At 27.4% G+C, this 7500-nt stretch overlaps 1 protein-coding gene across 1 annotated transcript in view; it reads right to left on the bottom strand.

The window, feature by feature from the left end:
- Positions 1 to 7500, bottom strand: part of LOC135207467 (putative uncharacterized protein DDB_G0281733) — a 552278-nt gene that overhangs the window by 18915 nt on the left and 525863 nt on the right. The gene's annotated exons all lie outside the window — the stretch shown is intronic.

The raw sequence follows: 7500 nt of genomic DNA, 5'->3' as shown, positions 1-7500 counted from the left end.
TCAATAAGTAATTGTAACCACAACAAAATGCAAATAAAACATATCGCAATCAAATCTGCATTTCATAAAATTCCAGATACGCCATAAGGCTTATTTTAAGCGCCTAGACTAAAAGAAAAAAAAGAAAAAATAAATACGTAAATAAATGGGAGCAACCATTCCGACTAAACTGAACCCTCCTCCTTCCCCCACCCCCCACCCCCAAATTAAATTTGGCGCACGCAACGCAAAAAACAATTTAAACCAATACAGACCGATTGAAATTCACCGAAAAATTCGTTATACAGCTACAAACAAAAACATTCGCTATTCAACAATATATATATATATATATTTTTTTTTTGAACGATACTGTTACGTACTGATTCTACTTTGGTATTAATACAGGTAAACAGGTTAAATGAATGTTTAAGGAAGTCTCCGATGATTCTCTAAAAGCCTATTCTAATACTGATTTTTTTTTTTTAATACTGGTATTTGAATTTTAGCTGCTATCTAGCCCTTTATATAGTAAAGTTTGTCACTTTTGTTTTACTGAATATTTACTTTCTTTTTACCAACTTTTTTTTTTATAAAAAAAAATAAATTAACATTGAAAAGTGAAAAACAAATGATCAATAAAAATGAAAAAATAAATTAACACTGAAAAATAGGAAATACATTAACATTAAAATAAAAAATAAAATAAAATAAAATAATAAAATTAAAAATTAAAAATAAAAATAAAAAATTAATTAACATTAAATATTTAAGAAATAAATTACCACTAAAAATAAATTTCCATTAATAAAAAAAATAAAAAATAAATTAACATTAAAAAAAATGTAAAAAAAACAACATTAAAAAAATGTAAAAAACAAATTACCACTAAAAAATAAATCACCTATAATTAAAAAATGAAACAATGAGAATTACATAAATTACCATTAAGAAATAAACAAATAAATTACCATTAAAAAAATAAATCGGTAATAAAAAATAAAATAAATTACCATTAAGAAATAAAAATAATAAATTACCATTAAAAAAAGAAGGTATATCAACAAGAAGCATGACAGACGAAATATAATGAGACTCAGACGATGCAAGAATTAAATGAATGTAACAAAAGGACAAAAAATAAATAAATCAAATCAAATAAGATTTACGTTACCCCACTCGTATACTATTAGAACAACGCGCCAACAGCCACGTAACAAAAAAAAAACTGACATAATATTACAAAAGAGTTAAAGAGAGATAAATACCATTAGCTACGTGAAGGAGAGATAAATGCTAACTGAAATGGCACCATAAGGTCTAATATATTTCTGAGTACTTCAACCACTTTTTTTTTATTTCTTATTTTTTTATAAGCTATGTTTTTCACAATCTGCTGAATAGAAGTACTTCACAGAATGTTAACAATAACAATTTCTTGGCCTAAACAGACAGTTGAATTTAGTTAGCTTATTTAATGATCACCATATTCTTTGGAAGCTTGAATTTCCTCTTCTGAATAATATAATAATAATAATAATAATAATAATAATAATAATAATAATAATAATAATAATAATAATAATATAATAATAATAATTTAAAAAATCCTCATACTAGCACGAGTCTTCAAATGGAGAAATAAATCCCTAGTGATATAAATGTACATTTATTTAAATTTAAAACTTTAAGGATATTTATCTTTAAAGTTTTACAATTTAAATATATGTACATTTTCTTTTTTTAAAGTTTAAAATTTAAATCATATTTATACATTTTACATCAACTGTGGATTTGTTTCTCTAAATAATAATAATAATCTTTACTAAATAATAATATAATAATAATACTAATAATAATAAAAAATAACTAATAATAATAATAATAATAATAATAAGAATATTATGGAAGCTTTAATTTCTCTTCTGAATAATAAGAATAATAATAATAATAATTAATATAATTAAAACAACAATAAGAAAATAAATAATAAGGAATTTTTAAAAAACCTCTTCAACAATGAAAACTTAAAATTTGAAACGGAGGGTTTTAAAACATCCTTTACCAAATTGATGTTTGAAAGAGGGTTATTATTCCAATTATTATTATTATATTATTATTATTATTATTATTATTATTTAATTATTATTATTTTAATTATTATTTATTATTATTTCATTATTATTAACCTTCAGGGGTTTTTTCAGGGATTTATATACGTCAAACTTTTAAACGTCCCAATTAAAAACCACAAAGCTAAAGACATTCTTTCCTAATTTCCCACTACGATGGTTTATTTGTGAAGCAACAGATCGTTCAGAGGCAATCGAGCGCAATTAAGTAAGGCCTCAGTCGCCTTGGACCAGTGGCGCTTTATAATGTGAAAGTTCTGTCTTTGAGACAGACCACCCCCTTTGGATCATACGGTGTTTGCGCAAGTTCTATATTAGGATGTCAATAATCAAATTTATAGAGGAAGTTATGCCCATAAATGAAGGATAATTAAAAAAAAAGAAGTCTTAAAGTCTTTCAACCTTTAGAAAATTTTAAGAAGGGTGTAGACGATAAACTTAAAAAATATTATTTAAATGAGAGATATTCCTTAAAGACTTTATTTACATATATGAATGGGTTAGATGCATATAAATTTATTAAATGTATTATACCATATTTAAATATTAATGCATATATATAATATAATATATATATATATATATATATATATATATATATATTGTTATTAATAATGATATATATATATAAAATAAATAATATATATATATATATATATTAAATACATATAAATTATATAGAATATAAATATATTATATATATATAATATATATATATATAATTATAATATTAATCACTCCGCATACACAGACGTTTGATGATGAACTGATTCATGGAAAAGCTCTATCGGAAAAAGGAAAAAAATATTTTTCAATTAAAAAAGAAAAAAAAATTAATTATCGCTTCGCTTTTTTAAAAACAATGGCACCCCACCATTTAAACCGGAATAAGAAAAATTAATTCCATTCTATTGCAATTTTTTAAAATACATTTTTTCTCCTCTGCAATTTGTTCTATTAGAGATAAATATTCAGGGACCAATGAAAGAGTTTAATGTTTATTTTTTAAAAACGTATTTGAAATTGTTTTATTTCCATCCAACAAATATTTTTGGCGTTTTTACTATTATTTATTTAATAATTATCACTTTACCTACTTTCTATCAAGAATAATAATAAATAATAATAATTTTAAATAATAATAATAAATAATAATAATAATAATGACAACGGGATATATTATAAGCAAATTTGAATTTAAATCCTTTACTAACCCAGTAAACAAAACAAACAAAAACATTGAGCCTCAGACACCTTATAATAATAATAAATAATAAATAATAAATAATAAAATAATAAATAATAATAATAATAATAATAATAATAATAAACAGACAAAACACTGCTTGCAAGCACTCATTAATAAAACCAGGAGCCTGACACAGTGTTTTTGCAAAAATGGTAAACAAGAATGAAAAAGTAATAAATAATTAATAATAAGAATAAATAATAATAATAATAATAATAATAATTAATCAATCAATTCAAATCAATCAATCAATCAATCTATCATCATCATCATTCATCATTCAATCATCTATCATCATCAATCATCAGAACGAAAGCAACTGCTTGCAAGCACCCATTAATAAATTCCAGGAGCCTGACACAGTGTTGCAAAATGGTAAAAAGAATGTAAAGTGAATAATAATAATTAATAATAATAAATAATAATAATAATAATAATAATAATAATAGACGAAGCACTGCTTGCAAGCACCCATTAATAAAATCAAGAGCCTGACATAGTGTCGCAAAAATGGTGAAAGGAATGAAAAGTGAAAAAAAAAAAATAATAATTAACTAATCATAATAATCAGACGAAGCACTGCTTGCAAGCACCCATCAAAACCAGGAGCCTGACACAGTGTTGCAAGCAAAAGTGACCCGGGGAGTTACCGACTGACGGCCTCTCAAAATCGATGACTGCGTCCAAGCGAATCGTACTACCTTCGTGTAGCGGAATGCAACACACACACACACTTCTTGCTTTTCGGACGTGCTTGCTTGCTTGCTTGCTTGCTTGCTCAAGCGAAGGGCGCAGGAAGGAAGTAAGAAGTAAGTACTGAAGGCTCAAGACGATATTTGCTTGGAGAGTGCTTGTTCGGGCGGGTGATAGTAAGTTCAGCAATTAGATGTTCAGTGTCATGGGATTCCTCGTGAGAAGAGGTGGTGATAAGTCAGTGGATTTGATGCTTAAGTTGACGCTAAATGACGCAAAGTAATCTTTAATACCTGTTGAGTTAGGTGTATTCAGATAACGATATGCATTCATACACAACGCTAAATATGTTATGATTCATTTTCCATCATGTGCTTGAATAAAGTGAGATCACTAATGAGAGTATCTTTAAAGTTTCACATAAAAAACACATATTTCACATCCACCAAGAAAATCAAACAAAAATTCACATTTACACAAAATTTCAAAAACCAAAAAAGACAAAAAAATCACAAAAACTTATCACATAAGTAACAAAATATACATCAATTATTTTCGGCAGGCCGCAAATACTACACCACACAACACACCACAAACAAACAAACAAACCACACAAACACAAACACAACACACAATTTGCATTTCCAATTCACAAAAAAACTACTTTTCCCATCCACACAAAAAGTTTTGACATCTACAAAAAAACTCACATCCACATATAAAATCCTTTCACATCCACACACAACATTCACATTCACATACACTAAATTATTTTTTTACACATCCACAAAAAAATTCGCATTCCCAAAATAATTTTTTCACACCCTCAAATAAAATCCTTTCTCATCCACACACAAAATTCACTTCCACAAATAAAACCCTTTCACATCCACACAAAAAATATACATATATAATCACGTCCAAAAAGAAAAAAAAGAAAAGAAAAACCATATACCAGACAAGGCATTATGGTCATGCCAGCGGCAGCAGCATGTTCAGGGTTTTTAATCCGATGGCAATGCTGCGGGGTTTTAAGCCGTTGACCAAACACAACAACGAACCGCCCGTCCTGCTGCTCCAAAAATGTATTGGATTTGGCAATCGCCTGCATATTTTGACCCTACATCACGAAAACTGCAGGAAAAGGGACTTTGTAATTCGCGAAAAACCACATAAATGAAAACGTTACCGTTCTAGTAAGTGAAATAATCTTTCAATACACACATGGAGTGTACCTATACCTTCAACAATTACATTAAAATGTTTTGCTACGAAATTGCTAATATAAGACTTTGTAATTCGCGAAAAACCACATAAATGAAAACGTTACCGTTTTAGTAAGTAAAATGATCTTTCAATGTATAAATGGAGTGTACCTATACCTTCAACAATTACATTACAATGTTTTGCTACGAAATTGCTAATATAAGACTATGTAATTCGCGAAAAACCACATAAATGAAAACGTTGCCGTTTTAGTAAGTGAAATGATCTTTCAATACAAACATGGAGTGTACCTATACCTTCAACAATTACATAAAATGTTTTGCGACGCAATTGCTGATATAAGTATCTATAATAATATATATAAGAAGGTAATTTATCAGCCTTGCAAGGTGCAAAACGATGTTATAGATAGATATCTATTTCTCCATTTTCATCGAATATTTTTAAAAGCCCAATTGTTCTACTAGTGGGTTCGCTGATAAACTTATACACCAGCGTGTGGGGACGTGGATTCAAATTCACAATTAACTTGTCAACAGTAACTTACTTATGTACCACACAGATAATTCACTGCCGTGCGGGTTAACAGCCCAAGGGTTTTGAACCAAAGGGCGATCCGACCTTCCAGCCTTCACGGGTCTTGATCGGGTACTTGTGAACAAATCTTATCTTGAATGGCACCTTGTGGATGTGACTGTGCTAAAACCATACAAGTCATAATTAGCCCGTTGTTTCACCAACGAAAATTAAAATAAATACTCTATATTCCTTTAGAAAGTTAATGCGTTCTTGTACCGTTTATCATGCACATTTATTTTTTTTTATTTCATTCTAGTATATAATATAATATTATATAATATTATAAATAAGATTATTATATATATATTTAGAATTGAAAATATATAATGATATATAATTAAATAAATAGTATATTGATATATATTATATATATATATATATATATATAATATTATATATACATTCGTTTTACTTTAAGGTAGGAAGGTAATGAACAATATAAAGTACATACAAGAGTCTGTAATTCTCTAATCAAACGTCCACAAACACATTACTTGTACTGGAATAAAATACAATACGATCTCGGAATAACCAAAAAAAAATACTTAAACCCAACTGAAATGAAGAATTAATAAATATACATAAACCAATAAAACAGTCGCAATTACCGGTGGGAGGGGGGGGAGGGGGAAATGAAAGGGCGAGGGGGAAAGGGAGGGGGGAAAGGGACGGGGGTGGGGAAGAATAAATATGAACCTTACTCTGATATTACGCAGCCCCATAAATGTTTCAAGCGGTTCTCTAAACATAGCATCAAAGGCAACACTCCAGTCTCATATTTGCTAATCCTGGAATTAGTTCCGTAAAACGCTGGGTCCATGACGACGGACTATGACGTTCTGTTTCCAGAGTCTACGACAGTTTACCGTCATTTTAGTCATATTTTGGTCATATTCCCTAACCGACAACGCACGTTATAAATGTGATATCCTGATTGGTAGACAAAATCAAGTGTTTAGAAGTGAAAGGTGGAAGTTTCAATAACTTACGAAATTTCAATTTTGCCAGCAACGTGAATGAATTTATCTTCAAACTTTTACTGATATTGTTTTTGTCGTTACATTTGCTCTTCATGTTTATAGGAAATACTGACTAGTTGTTTTCTACACTATTATGGCTTACTTCTGCTTTTATAAGCTACTCAATGATGATTAATCAATTAGTAAATTGACCTACCAGAGAAAAAATAATTTACCTATTAAAAAATAATTGTTTGAGATAAGTACCTATAACAGCAAAGCACAAATAATAATAAAATAAAGAAAAAATTTAATTGAAACAACTAAAACCTTGAGAGCAAACAAAATAATAATAATAATAATAATAATAATAATATAATAATAATAATAATAATAATAATAATAATCCAAAGGAAACTCATAATCACACGCGTCAATAAAATGGAAAAGTAAATCCACAATAATATGACTGTTTGATCTTGTTATTTAAAATACAAAGATTTGTATTTTAAATAACAAGATCAAACAGACATATTATTGTGGATTTATTTTTCCAATAATAATAATAATAATAATCAATAATAATAATAATAATAATAATAATAATAATAATAATAATAATAATAATAATAATATAATAATGTCTACAATATCACTTTTATGAAACTCTTTTAAATGCTTT

This window comes from Macrobrachium nipponense, chromosome 32 (assembly GCF_015104395.2).
Source record: "Macrobrachium nipponense isolate FS-2020 chromosome 32, ASM1510439v2, whole genome shotgun sequence".
NCBI classification, from domain to species: Eukaryota; Metazoa; Arthropoda; class Malacostraca; order Decapoda; family Palaemonidae; genus Macrobrachium; species Macrobrachium nipponense.
This window is presented reverse-complemented; position numbering and strand designations above follow the sequence as displayed.